Source organism: Dendrobates tinctorius, unplaced genomic scaffold, assembly GCF_039654945.1.
Source record: "Dendrobates tinctorius isolate UK_male_01 unplaced genomic scaffold, ASM3965494v1 ptg000007l, whole genome shotgun sequence".
Classification (NCBI taxonomy): domain Eukaryota; kingdom Metazoa; phylum Chordata; class Amphibia; order Anura; family Dendrobatidae; genus Dendrobates; species Dendrobates tinctorius.
This window is the reverse complement of record NW_027361675.1, coordinates 42613819-42634509: the sequence shown is the minus strand read 5'-3', so window position 1 is coordinate 42634509 and position 20691 is coordinate 42613819. Positions and strand designations below refer to the sequence as shown.

The 20691-nt window shown below is 47.3% G+C and overlaps 1 long non-coding RNA gene across 1 annotated transcript in view; it reads right to left on the bottom strand.

The window, feature by feature from the left end:
- Positions 1-20691, bottom strand: part of LOC141088061 (uncharacterized) — a 38034-nt gene that overhangs the window by 1521 nt on the left and 15822 nt on the right. The window contains exon 2 of the long non-coding RNA XR_012231829.1: positions 451-614. This is a non-coding gene — a long non-coding RNA (uncharacterized lncRNA). The remainder of the gene's footprint in view (positions 1-450; positions 615-20691) is intronic.

Genomic DNA, 20691 nt, shown 5'->3' with positions numbered 1-20691 from the left:
TCACTGGTCCATACATACTGAATCACAGCTTCCAGGCTCCTGTAGAGCAACCTCCACCAATGTAGTCAGCAATATCCTTTTTAAAACCAGGAGTGTGAGTGCTACTCTAATCGAAGATAGACTATTTCCAGGTATCCAGTGATTCTGGCATGTGCCAAGTCTTGCATACAGCAAAATTACGTGTGGATGCACTGGAGCATCACATCAGGTCTCGCTTACTGACCCAAGAGGGACTAGTCACAAATGCACACATCTGTTTGTCGCATCAGATCCGGCCCCGACTTCAAAATCTAGAGGCGGCCAACCACGCAACTTCCCCCCTTTCCAGCAACTGCCTAGAAAGCAAGGCTGAGACAGAGATACCCCAGGTGAACCGGATTCCATGATTCTTCTGGGCCTGCCTGCTCCATCCATGGGGACGCCTCTTGCCATACCACAAGAGAAACTTACCAAGGTAAGAAAACAAAAAAGACCAATTCCATCCTTGTCACACTCTGTAGTGCAGGGCTGTAGGTTTTCCTTACAGGAACAGGACACCACACTTAGGCTTACGGAAAGGTTCAAGATTTTTATTCAGTAGGCTTCCTGGGGACAGATCCTCTCTCTCTATGATGCTGTTAGAGTATAGAGAAAATATTTGTTTTATTTTGTAATGCTAACACCTTTTCACATATGAAACCTACACCACTAACTTCTGAAATAAAACTGTTTTGTAGTATTGTATTATCAAAATGATATATAATATTATACTGCTTTCTGCACAAATACAACATGCACGGGCTGGTGGCTGTTGTGCAGACTTTAGTAAAAGAGCATACAATAAATTAGATGCATATTTAAGGTACCGTAGTTGTGATTGCTGTACTTTAGCATCTTGCTGTTTTTTTCTTGGCAGCACACTGAGGTTGATTTTGGCATCTATGAGCACTGCGTCTCTGCAGCTAAAGATCTTGTATCATTTTGTCATGGCTGAGATGAGCAAGTACTCTAACTCTTGTAAGCAATACAGCATGTAATTCTCTTTTACTTTTTGCAGAAGCAAAATGGACTGCTATATTCCAAGTGTAATTTGAACAGCAGAGATAAACAGACACTGCATTGCAATATAAACATATAATTCTAACACTGCAAAAAACTATTCCTATTAAAATATTGAAAACATATAAAACTGACCTCCCCCTTCATTAGCAAGAGTGTAGGTCCCTTGCAAAAATCATCTGCTCTAATGTGGCACAGAATTGTCAGGATTTTTTTGTGATAAGGATTGATTGATAAAGGTTTCAGTAGTCTGACCCATAATAATCAGCTGATAGCTAGCAATACTTGAAATACCATGTTCAACAACTAATCCCATCTATGCAGATTTGGAGGTGAAAGAGCCCTCCTTTAACAAATTCAAGCAACTAAAAAATAGCAAAGAGTTACTGTATATATAGCCTTAATGGAACATCCATAGGAAAGTTCATCAATGCCTGCAAAGAAAACAAAAAAAAACAAAAAACACAACAACTGTTCTAATATTGGCTTTTTTTTTTTTTTTTTTTATTTGTGCCTTATTCATTATTCAATTTGAGCCCTTTTTGTTTGTTCTTTTTTAGTTTGTCATTATGGACATTGTTTTGGTTGTCCAGATATTTTATCTAAATTCATTATTCATATCTTTTTAGAAATGTTTCAAAAGTTTATCATTACTGTACTACAATCACTAGTGGATCAAGGCTGCCATCAGGGCATTACTTCCCTTACTAGCGTATGGGGCCCAGCCCGCAGCGGGCCCCCTCTCTTCTGCTCACTGGGCCTCAGCGGCAGGATCCTGCCTCTTCAGTAACTGATCTTGCATTCTCAGATGTTCAATTAAAATCTGTTGCTGTGAAGGAGATTCTTCCCGCATGGCAACAGTTAAAAGCTGCCAGCCAATCACAGGCTAGCAGCTGACGTCAGCGCGCACTTTGCTGAGAAGGACAGTCCATGCCTCAAATGAATCTAGCAAAGGACACCGCTGGTCCTTGGCCAGGTAAGGAGAAACTTCTTTTCTTTTTTTGTAAACTCGCACTATTAGGGTGCATTATACTACTATGGGGAAGCATTATACTACTATGGGGGTGCATTATATTATGGGGGTGCATTATACTACTATGAGGGTGCATTATACTGCTATGGGGGTGCATTATACTATTATGACTATGAGGGTGCATTATACTATAATGTATGACTATGGGGTGCATCATACTACTATGGGGATGCATTAATATAGGGGTGCATTATACTATAATGTATGACTATGGTGGTGATATGAAGAGACATGTTGGCAGTATGGAGAGACATGAGGCACAATAGGAGGACACGTAGGGTCTAGAATGTGGGATATTATTACTGTAGGGGCTAATTTAAGGATATTATTTTAGAGCATACTGTTTTCAGTGTGGGGGTGGAGAGGTCCTGTTACTGTGCAGGGCAATAGGGTCACTTTTTTTCTTCATCTGGTGTAGTGTAGATGTTGGGGAAAATTTGCGGAATGTGCTCAAGATAAATGTGTTATTTTCTACAGAGAAGAGTCCTGTGCCATCAGGAGAAAAGAGAGATACTAGGTGATTGATATAAAAATATTAGTTGCGCTTTATTAGATAGTTAATCAAAATATACATAATAGCAGATGCATAAATGTAGACATCACAAAACTGCAGCAAGATAGTCCGGGTGCGTCACAGGGGAATTACGGTGCCCTTTCATGCATAAATAACATATAAACATAGAGATAATAAAAAGTGCAAGTGCTTTTGGTAAATTAAATGCATGAGGGAGGACTCCAGATGACGGTCCAAATTAACAATAGCCCATAAGTATGGATAACCATAAGAGGTTAGATGGAGGACCGAAAGCCAGAAGACTCACCAAAGATGTAGGGGACACCCTTGAGAAAGCGGTGCCTTGTGCACGAGAAATGTGCATTGGGGCGTTTATACCCGGTCCGGGGTCTCTTCCGGTGTCCCCTACATCTTTGGTGAGTCTTCTGGCTTTCGGTCCTTCCTCTAACATCTTATGGTTATCCATACTTATGGGCTATTGTTAATTTGGACTGTCACCTGGAGTCTATGGAGTCTAACTATGTGGTGGTAATATGTGGTCCGGCCTTGGTATGGTGGTATTTGTTCCTTGTATGAGGTATTATTCGAGCACTATGTAGTGATAATGTGGTCTGGTCATGGTATTTGTCCCTTGTATGTGGTATAGATCACTACATGGTGGTAACATGTGGTCTGGCCATGGTGTGGTGGCATTTGTGCCTTGTATGTGGTATTATTCGGTCACCATGTAGTGGAAATATGTGGTTTGATGACGTGTGACAGTATTTGTCCCTTGTATGAGGTATTATTGTTCATTTTAAAAAAATGTGGCACATTCCCTTAAAGAAACATAAATAAAAGTATACCTAAAAAGAGTATTGGCTATTTTAACAAATAATAGGTTAGAATAGTGTCCAGCCAAAACAGTTTATCTAGTCATGCTAGCGGCTTAAAAAAATCTTTTAGCCAAAGCAAAAGCTGCTGGCTATGCATGTGATCTGGTGTTACATGGGAACTGATAATGTGTGATTGGTGAGGACGTAGTGCAGATGTGGAGTTTTTCTATGAGTGGACGGTGGGACTGTGGAAGGTTCAAGGGTTGGAAGCGGAGCTGGGATGAAGACTGGGTGTAGTCTCAAGGGGGTCCGAAAATTTTGCCAGCATGGGGCCCCGAAAACCATGGTGGCAGCCCTGTAGTAGATTACAAAGAGGCAAATTCATTAGTTTTATAAACTAGTATGCATGTGTAACAAGGTGACACGGGGTGGTAGTCGTGGGCGAGTCCATTAAGCAACAGCCAGCGAGCACCCAGGCACCTTGCACATGGAGAAATGGGTGCAGTGGAGTACTCACTTCTGTTGCTGGGATTCCCTCAGTCTCTGTCACTCCAGCCTCTGGCTCCCAGGTTCCATGAAACACCACAAAGTCACAGTTCTTTTCCAACAGTTGAACTTTACTAAACGGCAAGGCATCCATCACATCAGCAGCACAGTTCACACAGGGCAACCTTTCCTGCCCTCCGGGCAGACTCTAGTATCTCTGTCATTTCCCTCACTTTACTCTCGACGTTCACAGCCATACCTCTAGCCAGACTCTGTCCTGTCTGTGCTTTCCTGTCCTCTGCCATCCGGGCAGCATCTCTGGACAGTTCGTGTCCCATCTGTACATTCAGCATCACCAGCTCCATCTGTCAGCCACTTGTCCTTCCTGGGGATGATCTTGTTGAGCTGGTGCCTGACTGCACTATTCTCCAGCCTGGGGTCCCTTACTGCGGTCCGCAGCTTTACCCCCACGGCCTGTAACTGTGTGTTTGCATCCTGCCTTTGTATGTAATGGAGTATTCGTGGTACGGATTATGATTGCATAATAAACCGCATGGACTTGTTTATGTGAGAAAACAGTTACGGTGTGCCTCCATCCTGTTGCCAAGCGTGTGTCCCCCAACACACTCAGTAAGCGCTGTCTTACATATGGTGCTAGACAGTGGGCAACGATACAGGAACCACGCGAGGAGGTTGCTGTGGATCGGCGGGTCCACAAAAATTTTTTCAAGTCAGCTTGCTGTGGCTCGGCGGGGCCACAAAGATTACAAGCTTCTGGTCTTAACTCGGCGGGGTTACAAAGTTTGCTGTGGCACGGCAGGTCCACGAAGTTTACAAGCATTTTGCTATAACTTGGTGGGGTTATGAAGTTTCCTGTGGCGTCTGGAGGTCCACAGAGCCGCTTGGAGCTGTACAGAGCCTTGTGGAGCCGTGCAAAGCAGTATATAGCCGTGCAGCAGTGTGAAGCCTCACTGTACAAAACCGTGCAGAGCTTTGCGGAGCTGGACAGGGCCTGGCAGAGCGGTGTGGAGCCGTGCAGACAGGAGCTGTAGTTGAGGCAAGAGGTTCTGCAGCAGCAGGAGCTGCAGCAGCAGCGGCGGCTTGTGATCGCCAGCCGGAGTTGCCAGGAGAGGCAGTGGCTGCAGCAGGTGCTGTGGTAGCATCAGCAAGAGCTGGTGGGGTGTCGTAAGGACATAGTGGACCAGGTCATAAAAACTCTTAAAGGGCCAGTGCAAGCCCAGAGACATAAGAGTACTGTGCGAACTGGGGTCTGAGAGTGCCATGGGGAAGTTGACGGGGTGTACACTAGAGAGGGGGTGGTGTCCCTAAAGGGAGCGGTGACCCAAACAGGGATGGTTGCCCAAAAAGGGGTGGAGTCCCAAAAGGAGGAGGTATCCAAAAAGGGAGCAGTTGCCCAAAAGGGGAGGAGTCCTGATGAATAAGTTATCCAAAAGGGGCGGAGCATCCCAAAGTTAAAGGGGTGGCACAGACGAACTGTTGCCAGGGACAAGTGTACTATATGTGTCCAGTCTGCTCTATGAACTACCCACCCGGCAAGAGTCTACGTGGGTATGCCCTGTGGATGAATGAGAAGGAAATAGGCGGACTGGTTAATTCTGGGAGCCCGGTGACTCTAGTGAGGGTTGCACCCAAGGGATTTGAAATACCCAATATGAAGGTTGGGGTCACCTGCATCCATGGGGGTACTAAGGACTATCCAATGGCCAGGGTTGTCCTCGAGACAGCCAGGGACATTGCACTCCATTATGTCGAAATAGTCCCAAACTTTACCTGTCTGGTGATAATAGGCTGGGACTCTGGGCTGTTCTCAGACTTGTGGGAGGGAAGCTTCTGTACAGCAGGAGGATGGGGGCTCTCGACTACCTTAAGGTGGTAATACCTCCCAAAATTGACGGGTCAGACGTAGGGGTGACCGGAGGAAAGGGTGCGTCTGCCCAACTTACTGACCTGTCGTCATCGGAAGGGTATCACAGTGTGACTGATAATGATGTGGCAGTTAAAAAGAGTGGAGCCAACACCCAGATAGAGAGCAACTTGAAGGTTTCCCATACTGTGGGGTGTGACACAGACTCTGGGGGTGACTGTGATGTGTTATTTCCAGTAGCAACCACTAGGGCGGAGTAGAATGTTGTGCTGACAGAAGCACTGACACAGTGGAACGACAGTGCTCCACAAGGTGAAGTCAGGATGACTGTAGTAGCCATACCAGAACGTATGACCAGATGGAAGTGTGGGTCTGACCAACTCTGGAACTTGGCAGAGGTGACCAAAGTTGTGATCATTGAAGATGGGGGAAGCTCCAGGATTGGGGGACTGACACCGCTAGAAGTGGGGACTGCTGGTTCCAGGATGACCGATCGGTTGGGGGTGACTCCCATTCAGACGGAGACGCAAGAGGAAAAGAGGGCAAGTAAAGCTGACTTGGGTACAAATGGCAAGTCTACCTCCTGCCGCCGGAAATGTAAAGGGCGAAATGGGGCTGAACAAACTGCACCCTCTGAGAAGATGGGTAAAGAGGAGACAGGGACAGGTGCCAACAAGGTTAATGTCCTTGATAAAGAGGTCACTTTACAACTGACAAAACCCAGCCCTGAGGTAGTCAATGATGTGGAAAGCATAAAAACTGACCCAGGGTGGTGGTAGGGTTCCAACAGCTAAAATCGCAATTGGAGAACAACTCCAAGACAAAATAGAGAGCCTGTAGGAGAAGCTGTCCAATTTGACTGCTGTCACCCGACAACTAGAGGATCAAATCGACAAGCTGACACAGGAATTGTGCATGTGGAAAGAGTGAGCTGACAGTTTCTGCCAGGTAGAAGCACACGTCCAAAATTTGGAGAAAGAGCGCGATGAGGTCTGTCAACAGCTGGTGAATGAGAGGATGAAGGTGGCGAGTATGGAAGTCGCCAACTCCACGCAGTTGGATCAGGTGCGTCACCTGGAGTCCGAGCTCTCGGCAGTCAAGGCTCAGCTCAGAGAGAAGGAAGCACAGGAGTTACAGGACCTCACAAAAGAGTTGTCACGTGAGAAGCAAAAGGTGACAGATTTACAGGCCGAATTAAAGCATCTGAGAGACCAGAAATCTGAGGAAAACACGGCTTTGGAGTCTAGGAAGAACAGTGATTCTCTAGAGATGCTTATAGGGACAATAAAAGAGCATGTGGAACAAGGAAAGGCCCTGAAACAAGTGGCTGAGCACAGAGTGGATAAGCTGGAGAAGGAAGTCTCTGAGCTCAGAGGTCACCGGTCAACGTAGCAAAGCGTGAATAAGGCCTTAAGGGAAGATGTGGAAGTTCTCAGAAGCATTAAGAGGTCTTCTGCAAGAAGAGAAGTTGGTGGTTGAAGACTTACAACGGTCGTGCCTGAGTGGTAACAAGGCAGAGCTGCAAATGCCCATCTTACCAAGGGGTCTTGAAGAATGTAAAGCAGAGGAAGAATTTGCACGAAGAGCGGAACAAGTCAATTCCCTGGACGTGGCAGATCTCTTGATGGAAAGGTCCATGGCAAAGCGGGAGCCGTCCATCTATGAAGAGAGACTTCACTCTTCAAGTGTATGATAGAGGTACCCGAAGACGTGTAAGAAGCATGCACCAGTGAGGATGTGCACAAGGCCTTTAAAAAGGCGGTAGAAGCGTGTAGCGTGCACTGGGCACCTGAGACTCAGCAGTTGGTCATACTGTCAACCAGAGAAGTCACAGTGAAACGGGTGGGTGTCCTGAGCGATATGCATCTACAATGCCTCCGCACAAAACAGATGATCCTGTTGACAAACAAGGAAGCTGCTCGACGTCTGGAGCTTGCGATGGAAGCTCAAAATCGACTGGGTTTTGTGGAAGACATCGTTCATCTACCCAGTAATCTGGTGGAGAAAGTCATTGGAAGACTTGGAAAAGTGATGCAAGAACTTGTAAATAGATCTGGTGTAGTGAAAGTGAGGATTTCAGCCAATGGTGAAGTCCAGGTAGCTGGTGAAGATGGAATGGTTTCATTCATCACTGTTGGCTCAGTGGAAAGCCTTAGAAACATCCAAACACTCCTTGAATATTGGGTGACATACCTGAGGGAGATAGAGCAGCTAAGACTGGACCAACTGTAGATTAATAAACAGCTGCAGAATATAAAATGGCAGCAGCCTTCCACCCAAGGTAAAGGGAACAGAAGGGGTCCTTCAAATAATGGAATGGCTGACAGCCAAAGACATTCAGCAAGACTAGGAGGCCGAGAATCTGCAATTGGCAGTTCTACTCTCAGCATGAGGCTGGGAGAACTGGACAGTAGCCCCTGTGATGTTGTGATGTACTAGATGGGTCAGACTCAGACCAGACTGTAGGCTCAACTGTAAGTGGGTCTCAGGACCACAACAACCGTGGGAGGCAGCCATGGAGAGAAAGGTCAGGTGAAGGGGCACACTTGGAAAGTGTGGTGACTAAAAAGGGTTTGGTGACACAGACAGATAGTGACTCAAGGGCTGATGCCCAAGGCTGACCTACTGACTGCTGGGGGTGGGTGAGGCCTAACAAGGGTATAACACTGAATGACGCCCTAAATCGGCTGAGACAGTTCTCTCGACAGGTAAGGCTAGGTAACGTGCATGACCTGTCTCGAGTCCCCTGGTGTGTGACAAGTGTTCAACCTCATACGTTTGAACAGGGGGTATGTGAGGCAGTGACCCGTTACAGCTAGTGGGTGCGGTTTGTGCTCCTCATAATACGCACAGAGGCGTATTAAGGCCATAGGACGACATGATAGTTGCAGGCGTATCTGTGATTATGATGGTGAGACTGTGAGCGGCACGATTGTAAATGGCTGGTATGTGTTGGAGAGGTCCTCTGCGCTATAAGCCCAAAATAATGTTGTTGTGCTGGGACTTATAGTTCCATGAGTTTTGCTTAGTATAATAGGGGGCTTATAGGGTTAGTCGGAGAGCTGGGCGGGACTGACTAACCACACATGCACCTCCCACCTATCGGGGTGGCTACAGTTATATAATGTGACTGAGGTCTGGTCACAAGGTCGGAGGGTATGGACCTGAATGGTCAGTGTGTAAGGTCCTGCAGGTCTCTGTGTTGGAAGGACCTGCAGAGCCTGTGACGGCTACTGCGTTGAGGAAGCTACCTTCCTGCTGAGGATCTTGCCTGTCGGGTGGCCTGATGAGCAAGGCACTGTCTGGGACAGTGATCCCAGTTAGGCAGCTTCCTCGGGGACCTAGGACTGACGATGAGTCAGCATGTGGAGCAGGAGTTCCTGGAAGGTAACCCAGAGTATGGGGGAACTGTGTGCACTGACAAAGGTCAGTTAATGAACTGTGAAGTCACCCACGGGAACTGGACGGAGGATGGTCCAGCGTGTTTAGAGACCACAAACTTACTGTTATGTTCCGGTGATGTATGTAATGGACTGTTCGTGGTACGGATAATGATAGCATAATAAACCGCATGGACTTGTTTGTGTGAGAAAACCATTATTGTGTGTCTTCATCCCATTGCCAAGCGAGTGTCCCCCAACACTTTCAGTAAGCACTGTCTTACAACAGAAAAAATATAAATGTGAATCAATCTGAGATTTTGATAGGCAGAATAACCAATAACAGCAGTTCAAGAATTGCTTTTATTGATTTATTTTGTACGATGTTCAGAGTGGTGAGTGCAATGTGAGAAAACCTCGCATTGCACTCGCTATATTGGTAGTCAATTTGGCATTGCTGATGTGTGAGTTTTTCCTCACCTGGAATTGGGGTGAAGAAAATTTTGCAACATGCTGCATATGGCCGAGCAAAAAGGACGAGACTCAGCAATGAAAGTCAGTTGGTGCGAGAAAAAAAATTACACAGCACACGGACCATCTCATAGGAAACCCGACATTTGATCAGCCGAGTACAGTAAATTCAGAATCATCAGAATGAAATAGCTATATAGATAGAATAAAAGAAAAAAAATGGTGTGGGGTTCCCCGTATTTTTCTTAACCATCTGAGTAAAGCTGACAGCTGGGGGCTGATGTTTATAGTCTGGGAAGGGGGTAACAAACATGGAGCTTCCCAGGCTGTTAATATCAGTTCACAGTTGTCTACTTAGCCTTTGCTGATTATTTAGAAGGTGTGAACCCCAAAAAATGATGTGGTCCCTCCTCCTATTTTTAATAACCAGCAAAGGCTAGGCAAACGGATTGTGGGCTGATAACAATAGCCTAGGAAGGGGCCATGGATATTGGCCCCTCCCAGACTAAGAAATGCAGCCAAAATCCGCCACAGAAATAACACATTCATTAGATGTCAGCGGCCATAAAACAGTTTATGTTAACTCCAATACTATTACCTCACTCCCCACCACGGCAAGTGGAAAAAGCCGAGGTTAAGTGCCAGAATTGACAAATTTAATCGATGCACCATTTCTAGGCAGCTGAGGGCTGATGTTCTTATTCTGGGAGGGAAGCCAATATCAATGGCACCTTCCTAGGCTATTATAATTATTGTATATATATTTTACAGTCAATCTTCTCGGTTACCTCATTACATAAATTTGACTTCAATTATTTAGCATACGACTAGCTATGCAGATTCTTGTCATGTCACTGCATTGTTACGGTTTTGCTCCTGGTGTTGGAAAAATATTTTTCTTCCTGTATGCAGTGCCTTTCACCATTATTGGCACCCCTTCATTTTTTTCATAGACTGTACAATATCTTCAGAAATAAATGGAAACATATCAAAGTTATATCCTCAGGATTTTTTAATTTGTGGTCCAAAGAAAACAGCAATAAAATATTGTTTTTCAACTTAAATGTTGCAATTTCAAAGAAATCGAATAAACAGAATGTGCAGCAATAAAGGCACTTCTAATTAATACTTGGTTGCACATCCTTTGGCACGGATGACAGCCTCCAAATGTTTCTTGCAGCTATCTATAAACTTCTTGCACCTTTGAGCTGCTAACTTCTCCTACTCTTCCTTTGCAGTTTGTTCAAGCTCTTGAATGTTTGCAGCGTTCTTTTTTGTCAATGGTAGATTTCAGCTCACCCCAATGATTTTCAATGAGATTGAGGTCAGGACTCATTACAGGCCATTTTAAAAACAGTCTATTTTTTCTTGTTCAACCATTTCTGTGCATTTTTGGATGTGTGCTTTGGGTCATTGTCTTGCTGGAGCACCCATGATCTTCGACTCCAACTAAGTTTTCTTACACTGGGTAGGACAATTCGCTCTAAAATATCTTGATACTTCTGATTTCTTGATTCCTGTGAAACAGACAAGGCCTCCAGTACCAGACGCATCAAAGCAACCCCACAGCATTATGGATCATCCACCATGCTTAACCCCTTTATCCCAAAGGGTGGTTTGCACGTTCATGACGGGGCCAATTTTTACAATTCTGATCACTGTCCCTTTATGAGTTCATAACTCTGGAATGCTTCCATGGATCCTGGTGATTCTGACATTGTTTTCTCGTGACATATTGTACTTCATGGTAGTGGTAAAATTTGTTTGATATAACTTGCGTTCATTTGTGAAAAAAAATGGAAATTTGGCGAAAATTTTGAAAATGTTGCAATTTTCCAACTTTGAATTTTTATGCCCTTAAATCACAGAGATATGGCACACAAAAACCTTAATAAATAACATTTCCCACGTTTACTTTACATCAGCACAATTTGGGAACCAAAATTTTCTTTTGATAGGAAGTTATAAGGGTTAAAAGTTGACCAGCGATTTCTCATTTTTACAACATCATTTTATTTTTAGGGACCACATCACATTTGAAGTCACTTTGAGGGGTCTATATGATAGAAAATACCCAAAAGTGACAACATTCAAAAAACTGCACCCCTGTCAGTACTCAATACCACATTCAAGAAGTTCATTAACCCTTCAGGTGGTTCACAGGAATTTTTTGAATGTTTAAAAAAAATAATGAACATTTAACTTTTTTTCACAAAAACATTACTTCAGGTCCAATTTTTTTATTTTACCAAGGGTAACAGGAAAATTGGACTGCAAAAGTCCTGAGTATGCTGATACCTGATATGTCAGGGGGAACCAGTGTTTCGGCGTATGGCAGAGCTCAAAAGGGAAGGAGCGCTGTTTTGACTTTTTCAATGCAAAATTGGCTGGAATTCAGATCGGATGCCATGTCACGTTTGGAGAGCCCCTGATGTGCCTAAACAGTGGAAACTCCCCACAAGTGACCCCATTTTGGAAATTAGACCCCCCAAGGAACTTATCTAGATGTGTGGTGAGCACTTTGAACCCCCAAGGGCTTCACAGAAGTTTATAACGCCTGGGAGTGAAAATACACAAACATGATCTTTTAGTCCCCGATTTTTTTTACTTTCCCAAGGGTAACAGGAGAAATTGGACCCCAAAAGTTTTTGTCCAATTTGTCCTGAGTATGGCGATACCCCATATGTGGGAGAAAACTACTGTATGGGCACACGTCAGGGCTTGGAAGGGAAGTAATGACATTTTAGAATGCAGACTTTGATGGAATGGTCTGCGTGTGTCATGTCGCATTTGGAGAGCCTCTGATGTGCCTAAACTGTTGAAACCTCCCACAAGTGACCCCATTTTGGAAACTAGACCCCCCAAGGAACTTATCTAGATGTGTGGTGAGCACTTTGAACCCCCAAGTGCTTCACAGAAGTTTATAATGCCCGGGCGTGAAAATAAAAAAATCATCTGGCCATGGTCTGGCCAATACAATGTTTGCAGCCCTACCTGTACAGTCGCACCTTCATGGTGGTGACTGACCAAAACCCCTTGAGCTGGCTGCACACAGTGTCTGGAACCAATGGAAGGTTGCTACGCTGGAGCCTTGCCTTCCAGCAGTACGACTTTACCATGCAACACTAAAAGGGCAGTGGGCATGGCAACGCAGGTAGGTTGTCCCACCAGGGCAAACCAGCTGAGGTGCACATGGCAGAATACCGAGAGGTCCTGCCTCCGTAGCGCAAGCCAAAAGGAGAGGTGTAATGATACTGCAATTATGCCTAAATTCAAAGTTCCCCTCTGAACTGTTCACACACTGAGCTCTGCTGCATCCATTAGAGCTGTGCAAAGACACGCTGGGGGCTTTTTCAACCCCCCTTCCCTCTCAGCCCCTTCTCCCTACACATTCTCTGTAACATGAGATTCTTCTTCCTTTAGTCCCTGTTATTTTGCAATTGTCCTGTACATATTTTAATTGTCTCATATTGTAAAATCTTTTTATACCTTCTGTAAATACTGTTTACCTTTTTGGAGTAAAATATAAAATTACTAGCTTTGTTTCTCCATGCTCTATCAAGTATTGCATGTCTCTGAAGTGGAGTACGCTACTAATTTGGGTTGGCTTCGGACCCCTAATTAAAAAATCGGAGCTGGTGGCAGCAAAGTGTGTTCTGGGCTAGTTGGGCAAAGCTGGCAGTGACGGAACGGGTTTTATAAGCTCATTGTCTGGCTGCGGCTAGGAGCAGGTATAATTCCCTCGCTGCAGCGTGCCTAATAGCCAGTACACATCCAAGCAGACCCATCCGGCGACTAATTCTCCTAGCTGCAGTTCCCTTTACTGACCTGAGGGTAAGGGGGCGCTGGTGAGCTGCGAGTTCCAAAGCGGAACTGGAAAGTGGGGTATACATAAATCCCTGCACATTGGTGGCAGCGGTGGGATACCTAAAATAAGCTCCTCTGCGGTAAATTGATAGGTCAATACACCTGTTTGCTGTTTTTTCATCACATTTGGTGGCAGCGGTGGGATAACTAAGATAAGCCCCCCTGCGATGGTGTTATTTGTGTAGAGATTTTCATGACAGGGACATCAGAAGGCACAGTCACCGGGAGGGGAACCTCAGGTTGCCGACCAAACACAATGTAGAATGTAGAATGGTGATTCTCCCGAGGCTTCACCAATGTGATTGTTGTACGAGAACTCAACCCAGAGAAGCAACTTCACCCAATCAATAAGGTTGACATTGACGAAGTGTCGCAGGTAATTGCCCAGAACCTGGTTGACATGCTCCACTTGCCCATTGGACTGGGGGGGGTGATAGGCTGATGAGAGATCCAAGACGATATCCAGATGTTTACAGAGAGCTTGCCAGAATCTTGAAGTGAACGGCGAACCTCGATCAGACACAATGTGACTAGGAAATCCGTGCAGGTGGAAAATATGTTTGATGAAGCTGTCAACCAGTTCAGGGATGGACGGAAGAGAAGACTAAGGGGTAAAGTGTGTCAGCTTGGAGAAGCAATCCATGACTTACCCAGATGATAGTGCAACCCTCGGATACTGGCAAATGTGTAATGAAGTCCATAGCTATGTGCTGCCATGGAACAGATGGTACAGGTAATGGCAGGAGAGAACCGGCAGGAAGTCATCGGGGACTTTATTGTGGGCACAAATCAAACAGGCAGCCACGTAAGCATAGATCTCTCTCCTCATGGACGGCCACCAGTAGTGGCGAGAAATCAACTATAGGAGTGTTCCTTTGTCCCGCATGACCAGCCACCTTGGATGAGTGGCCCCAAGACAAAACTCCCTCTTTCTCGGATTCAGCCACAAGGGTCTTCCCTGGGGGAATTCGTGACAGACTGACTGTAGCGATAGTGACCATCTTGGATGGTTCAATGATAAATTGTGGATCTTCCTCTTGATCCTCGGACAGAAAAAGCGAGAGAGGGCATCGGCTTTGACATTCTTGTCACCGGACCAGAAATGTAAAAGAAAGTTAAAGCAAGCAAAAAACAAAGACCACCTAGCTTGGTGTGGATTAAGTCTCTGGGCGGACTGGAGATACGTCAAGTTCTTATGGTCCGTGTAGATGACCACCGGATAGACTGTGCCCTCCAGCAGGTATCTCCACTCCTCCAGAGCCATCTTAATGGCAAGTAACTCTCGGTCCCCAATGGAGTACTTACACTCAGGAGCGGAGAAGGCCTTAGAGAAGAAATCGCAGGACATGAGGTGGCCCGAGGAGGACTTCTGCGCGAGCACAGCTCCAGCTCCTAACGAGGATGCGTCCACCTCGAGAAAGAACTTCTCATTCAAATCTGGGCAATGCAGGATGGGTGCAGTGGAGAAGACCCATTTAAGAAAGCGGAAGGCCTCTTCAGTCTCGGAGGACCAGTTCTTTGACTCCCTTTCGGGTCATAGCAGAGATGGGAGCAGTCAGCGTGGAGAAGTGGGGAATGAATTGCCAATAATAATTAGCAAAGCCAAGGAATCGATGTATTGCTGACTCCCATGGGCAGCGGCCATTTAAGGATGGAAGAGACATTCTCAGGATCCATCCTGTTAGGAACGGCGGAACGCACTAAATAAATAATAAAGTGTGTTCGCCGCTCGGGGTCCACCGTGCAGAAGGTGATATCACTGCTGCTGAGTAATGGCAGACGCGCTATATGGCGGTATAACGCACACGGGTTAAACGTCACCCGATGTGCGTTGAGCGGACTCGGTTAGCTCACAGAGGCGCAGTAACAGACGCCGAGCCTGTTAGCCTCTCAGGTCTCAGCTAAATTGCACGTGTGGTATACGGTCACAGGACATGGGCCAAGGCTGAGGTCGGTGTCCGTCTAGATCTACCGTGCGTGCGGCGTCGCTACCGCGGACGCCGGTAAGTGCTGCTGACTGCAGCGCAGCGGTAAACACAGCCGCTATACGATAGTGCCATGAGACGTGATACAATCGGACGCTAGTGTAGAGGTGCAGTGTGCACAGTGGCCTATGGCTTGCCACTGACTGGCGCTGACTATCTCTCTAGTTTCCTATCCACATGTGTAATATCAGAGGGAGTGGAATCATAATAAGTCTGTCACCAGAATCATACATCCATCACCAATCACACATCTAGCAAGTAAAGTCTATACTAGCACATGGCCGAGCGGCCTTTTATAGCCGTGCGCTGCCGGGACCTTCCAGATCTCTGAGATGGACCAATCAGATCTGGAGAAGGACCTGAGCACGTGACTCCCGACCTCCAATGGGAGATTGTCTCGTGAGCATGCTCAGTGGAGTGGCAGAGGGACTTAGCCTCAGGAATGGCTTGCTGCAGAGCAGCATGTGAGGCTCTGGATTCCTGTTGTGTCGCTGCAGGAATCCGACGCCTAACATTACCCCCCCTCCTAGGGCCCTCTCCCTTCTGAGCCTTCCAAACCACCAAATAAAGTTTTTAGCCACATACCACCTTGTGGTGTCCCACAGAGGCGTAGGCCTCAGGCTCATCTGAAGACAAGCCTGATGCCCCGGCAGATGAATCGGAAAATCGGGACATGTGAACAGGTTTGAGAAGGGACATGTGGAAGGCACCAGGAGCAGAAGTTGGTGCGGGGCGCCGATGTGCGTCGGCGGGTGTCTTCATTCACATTTTAGAGGTTTGAGTGACAAGCGGGGTGCGACCCAGACTGTCGTGAACCTCCATTGCCGGTCTGCCACCGGCAAGGGATACAGTAACCCAGCCGGCCTCTGTTTAGAGGAGCTGTTCCGAGCACAAGAGGTGCATGCCTGAATGTATTTTTTAGTGTCCCGGGCCCTGTGCGGCCACCAATAAGTCCTTGCCAAGAGTTTTGTGGTCTGCTTGTAGCCAAAGTGACCACCCACCCTGGACGCGTGTGCCCACGTGACAACCTTGGACCGCAGGTGAGGCGGGACAAAGGTCTTGCCTGGCAGCACTGACCAGAGGACGACTGTAGCCACGGTCTTCAGATTCCCAGTAGGGGGCGCGGAAAGATCCGCAGACACCTCCACAGAGGCTACTTGGATGCTTTCCCCAATGCACCTTCCCACACAGTTTTTGCTCCATCCCAGTATTCTCCCTGAAGAACACTGTATATGAGGGGAATGGCAACGGAGCCAGGGAACCCCGAGGAGCATCTGATCGATGCCCTCTGGCATAATGAGCAGGGAAAGCATCTCCTGGTGAGACGGTGAAATAGAGAGCCTAAGGGGTGCTGTTTGGTGGGTAATCTGGGATGATAAAGTCGCCCCAATGACCACCCTGATGGGCACTGGGTGAGGAAGTGGTACCAACGGGATAGCGTGCTGTTGGGTGAAGGACGAGGACATAAAGTTCCCTTCTGCCCCGAAATCCACCGTGATCTTTACCTCCCAGGAGGAATCTCCGCTATCTAACATCCCTAGGATCACCGGTTTTGGGGAGAAGGTCTCCATAACGAATAGACCTCCACCAATTACCAGTGGACACGATTGTTTTTTCGGCTGCTGCGAACCCGTTAGCCAGGTGACCAGACTGTCGACACTGGTAACAACGAGTGGAGCTTTGTGCCGGACGCATCTTGAGGCCGGCGCGGGACACCTCCATGGGCTCTGGAGGTAAACTCTCCAGCTCGGGTGGCTCTAGAGATTCAAGGAGGTTGGGAGCCAAGCTAACCTTCCGCCTGGATTGAGCACGCTCAAGCCCGCGCTCCGAAAAACGGAGATCGATGCGGGTAGAAATGGCAATCAGCTCTTTCAGACTTACGGGAACCTCCCTGGTAGAGCATCCTTAACATGCTTCGCCAAACCTCTCCAGAACACAGGGATGAGAGTTCTATCAGGCCATTCCAGCTCGGAAGCCAGTGTCCGGAAACGGACGGCATACTGGCTGACCGAGAGGGATCCCTGTGTTAATGCAAGTAGCAGGAGAGAGGTGTCGTGAGTGACCCATGGCCCCAAATAGACCTGCTTCAGAGATGCTAGGAGCTGAGCAGCGGTCCGAACCTCTGGGTCACCACGCTCCCACAGTGGCGTGGCCCACTCTAACGCCCTGCCCGACAGAAGGGAAATGAGAAACCCCACCTTGGCCCGTTCTGTAGGGAATCATGCGGCCAGTAACTCAAGCTGGATGGAGCACTGGCTCACGAAACCCCTGCAGGAGACGCTGTCACCAGAAAATTTATCGGGCAAAGGGAGGCGGGAAACTGTCGGTGCAGGCGTGGACATGGACACACATGAGACAGCCTCTACGACTGCCTGGGCAGCAGCCTCAGTAAACTTCGCAGCTGAGGTGGCACTCTCGAGAGTAGCCAGCCTGCCCTACAGCTGCCGAATGTACTGCAGTAGCTGCTGCTGGTCCGCCATTAGCCAGACCCTGGCGCTAGTATGTTAGGAACGGCGGAACGCACTAAATAAATAATAAAGTGCGTTCGCCGCTCGGGGTCCACCGTGCAGAAGGTGATATCACTGCTGCTGAGTAATGGCAGATGCGCTATATGGCGGTATAACGCGCACGGGTTAAACATCACACGATGTGCGTTGAGCGGACTCTGTTAGCTCACAGAGGCGCTGTAACATAAAAAAAGCCGAGCCTGTTAGCCTCACAGGTCTCAGCTAAATTGCATGCGCAGTATACGGTCACAGGATACGAGCCCAAGGCTGAGGTCGGTGTCCGTCTAGACCTACCGTGCATGCGGCGTCACCACCACGGACGCCGGTAAGTGCTGCTGACTGCAGCGCAGCAGTAAACACAGCTGCTATACGATAGTGCAGTGAGACGTGACACAATCGGACGCTAGTGTAGAGGTGCGGTGTGCACAGTGGCCTATGGCTTGCCACTTTCTGGCGCTGACTCTCTCTCTAGTTCCCTATCCACATGCGTAATATCAGAGGGAGTGGAATCATAATAAGTCAGTCACCAGAATCATACATCCATCACTATTCACACATCTAGCAAGTAAAGTCTATACTAGCGCATGGCCGAGCAGCCATGCGGACCTTTTATAGCCGTGCGCTGCTGGGACCTTCCAGATCTCTGAGATGGACCAATCACATCTGGAGAAGGACCTGAGCACATGACTCCCGACCTCCAATGGGAGATTCTCTTCTGAGGATGCTCAGTGGAGTGGCAGAGGGACTTAGCCTCAGGAATGGCTTGCTGCAGAGCAGCATGTGAGGCTCTGGATTCCTGCTGTGTTGCTGCAGGAATCCGACACCTAACACATCCTGAGTGCGGTATCCAATATAATATAGCCCAAGAAGGGAAGAGATGACTGTTCAAAAATGCATTTCTCATACTTGGCGTAGAGGCGATTCCCCCTAAGACGCTGAAGAACTTGGTGAAATGCTCATCTGTGGGAGGTCAGATCCGGGGAAAATACCAAAATATCGTCCAGATACACAACGCAGGAATAAAACAGGTCCCGGAAGATGTTGACGAATTATTGAAAAACTGCTGATGCATTACTGAGACCGAAGGGCATCATTCGGTATTCAAAATTTCCGTCCCAGTGTTGAAAGCCATCTTCCATTTGTCTCCCTGGCAAATGCGGATTAGATTGTAGGCGTCTCTTAAGTCTAATTTGGTGAAGATCCTGGCATCTCTTAATTGGTCAAACAACTCAGGAATCAGTGGGATAGAGTATTTATTGTCATGATCCAGGTTGGATTATGACAGATTTTGCACAAGTAACCATTTTTTTTTCTTTAAGCTGTTTGCTTAAAGTTAGCTTTGCCCCTGGTGGCCATTAGGGTCATTACACTGTGATTGTTTTAGTTCTAGTTTTGCCCCCGGTGGCCGTTAGGGTCATTGCACGTGATAATGAAGTAGGTGTGATTCCCTGGCTCCTATCTATAAAGGAGTAGCAGGTGGTCTCACTCACTTTTGGTGATATTGCTCATTTCCAACCAAGTCTGGTGAAGGAAGGAACTACAGAGAGGAGTTCCTGGCAGCTCAGGGGAGCTCTGGTGTAATAGCTTCAGGCGGAAGCTGAATTCAGGTGACGAACTTCAGGGGTGAAGCTGAACTTTGGTGTTGTACTCTGTTACTGGGAGCAATAGCAACAGAGCAAAGCTAAGTGGTGTTTTTCCCTGTTTGTGACTTTCCTTGTGTATGTATTAGTGCAGTGGTGGGATTAGTTTCTGCACCGTCCAATTCACTAGAAAGGTATAGGTGCAGGGCGAGCTAGGGATTTGAGTTATCCAGCTCGTCGCCAGGTGCGGAACCTGCATAGGGATCGTCAGGAGTGTAGAGACACTGACTCAGGGGAGTGCAGGAGGTCTCCACGTCCCCGTTCCCTGTTGCAGGGCCCTCCATTGTGACGGTTTCCCCGGTGTTTCCCTTAACTCTGTTTAAATTTGCCCTGCTGGAGGCGGTGTATTCAGGTTCACGGGTGTTATAGAAATTCGCCCTGCTGGAGGCGGGGTATCCAGTCACACGTGGCATTACATTTATTTTTCACTGTGATCTGGTTGAGACCTCGGTAGTCAGTACACGGTCGGAGTGATCCATCCTTCTTCTTAAAGAAGAAAAATCCAGCCACAGAAGGAGAGGAGGATTTCTGAATGAACCCTCTGGCCAAATTCTCCTGAATAAAGTCCGACATAGCTTGAGTCTCAGTTGGGGACAGAGGGTAAAATTTGGCCTGTAGGTGGTGTTGACCCGGGAATCAAGTCGCTAGGGCAGTCATATGGCCTGTGGGGCGGCAAAGTCTCTGCTTCCTTCTTATCAAAAATATCGGCAAAGGACTAATAGGCAGACAGTGATGCCGGACAAGATGGGGCATTATTGGGACGTACTGGAGCCAGACACTTCTCATGACAGGAATGTACCCAGCAGAGCACCTCTCCAGTTCTCCAGTCATCACAGGTTCATGCTGCTGTAGCCATGGTAGGCCTAAAAGAAAAGTGTGAGACATGTAGGAAAGAACATCGAATGCAATCCTCTCAGTATGAAGCATTGCAATATGGACCACAAGTGGCTCAGTAGCCAGACGAACCATCTCCTGAAGAGTTCTCCCATCAACAGATGTTATTGCCAGGGGGGTTTTGAGCGGATGAACTGGGATTTGGAACCGATCCACTATAGCCTGGAGGATAAAAT